Here is a 2,291-nt window from a genome sequence, read left to right on the forward strand (position 1 = left end):
TCTAGAGGTTGTTGCAAAAAACGGCGTCAAAATTCGACCTCTAGAGCACTTTCCTTTAGTATGTCTCCTCACGGAAAAGGACGTCTACCCGTGGCACTTTGGTAATGGCTCGGCAGCCTATTATAGGGGGGAGGGGTGTCGTGATGCTGAAACTCGAGTTGCCCAAAGGCTTGCTGGGCGCAATGCCAGCAAGATGCACGTTGCCTTGCCATCCTCTAGGCACACTAGCAAGCACGTTGTGGTTGTGGTGTGCCGCCGGGCTCCCCCGCCCCCCACGGAGGCACCCGCCGTTGCAACGATGGCTCGGAGCGTTGCAACGGAGGAGCCAAATTTTCATATCTCAGAATTGGCTCGTGCATTTTTCGTGAAATTTTGAGGGAACCTTGGTAATATTATGTGAAGGCTGCACAAAAAAATCCAGGTCAAAAATCGCAGGTTTGCTCCGTTTTTCATTTTTTTTGAATTTCCGGCATTCCGGGCGGTAAAAAAATCGTCAAAAAAAATTGGCACGGTGTAAATTCACCAAATTTGGAGGATGGAAAGATCTTATTTTTCTAGAGGTTGTTGCAAAAAACGGCGTCAAAATTCGACCTCTAGAGCACTTTCCTTTAGTATGTCTCCTCACGGAAAAGGACGTCTACCCGTGGCACTTTGGTAATGGCTCGGCAGCCTATTATAGGGGGGAGGGGTGTCGTGATGCTGAAACTCGAGTTGCCCAAAGGCTTGCTGGGCGCAATGCCAGCAAGATGCACGTTGCCTTGCCATCCCCTAGGCACACTAGCAAGCACGTTGTGGTTGTGGTGTGCCGCCGGGCTCCCCCGCCCCCCACGGAGGCACCCGCCGTTGCAACGATGGCTCGGAGCGTTGCAACGGAGGAGCCAAATTTTCATATCTCAGAATTGGCTCGTGCATTTTTCGTGAAATTTTGAGGGAACCTTGGTAATATTATGTGAAGGCTGCACAAAAAAATCCAGGTCAAAAATCGCAGGTTTGCTCCGTTTTTCATTTTTTTTGAATTTCCGGCATTCCGGGCGGTAAAAAAATCGTCAAAAAAAATCGGCACGGTGTAAATTCACCAAATTTGGAGGATGGAAAGATCTTATTTTTCTAGAGGTTGTTGCAAAAAACGGCGTCAAAATTCGACCTCTAGAGCACTTTCCTTTAGTATGTCTCCTCACGGAAAAGGACGTCTACCCGTGGCACTTTGGTAATGGCTCGGCAGCCTATTATAGGGGGGAGGGGTGTCGTGATGCTGAAACTCGAGTTGCCCAAAGGCTTGCTGGGCGCAATGCCAGCAAGATGCACGTTGCCTTGCCATCCCCTAGGCACACTAGCAAGCACGTTGTGGTTGTGGTGTGCCGCCGGGCTCCCCCGCCCCCCACGGAGGCACCCGCCGTTGCAACGATGGCTCGGAGCGTTGCAACGGAGGAGCCAAATTTTCATATCTCAGAATTGGCTCGTGCATTTTTCGTGAAATTTTGAGGGAACCTTGGTAATATTATGTGAAGGCTGCACAAAAAAATCCAGGTCAAAAATTGCAGGTTTGCTCCGTTTTTCATTTTTTTTGAATTTCCGGCATTCCGGGCGGTAAAAAAATCGTCAAAAAAAATCGGCACGGTGTAAATTCACCAAATTTGGAGGATGGAAAGATCTTATTTTTCTAGAGGTTGTTGCAAAAAACGGCGTCAAAATTCGACCTCTAGAGCACTTTCCTTGAGTATGTCTCCTCAAGGAAAAGGACGTCTACCCGTGGCACTTTGGTAATGGCTCGGCAGCCTATTATAGTGGGGAGGGGTGTCGTGCTGCTGAAACTCGAGTTGCCCAAAGGCTTGCTGGGCGCAATGCCAGCAAGATGCACGTTGCCTTGCCATCCCCTAGGCACACTAGCAAGCACGTTGTGGTTGTGGTGTGCCGCCGGGGTCCCCCGCCCCGGGTCCAAGGTCGAGCACGGGCGTCTGGCTGCTGCGAACCCCGATCACCGAAGGACCAACAAGAAGGGAAACACGTCCGTGCACGGCCCACCTAGGCACCACCTAGGGAGCATGGCGTGGTGGAGTTGTGCCTTGGGCACACGCTCGGGGCAACACCTTGTGCTCGGCCCAGGACTAGGGGGATCATCCCAAGTCCGAGCACGACGTGGGATCGGCGGGCGGCCTGTGCGCCCCCGCGAGGGGCAACGTGGCTTGCGCAGCCCGACGCTTGGCCAGGCCTAGTGTGGCGCACGACGCGGATGATGGATATGCGTGCGGCAGCGGGTGTCGTGGGCAGGGGGCAACGCGACGTGCTCGTCC

This window comes from Arachis ipaensis, chromosome B7 (assembly GCF_059453495.1).
Source record: "Arachis ipaensis isolate K30076 ecotype BB chromosome B7, ASM5945349v1, whole genome shotgun sequence".
Classification (NCBI taxonomy): Eukaryota; Viridiplantae; Streptophyta; class Magnoliopsida; order Fabales; family Fabaceae; genus Arachis; species Arachis ipaensis.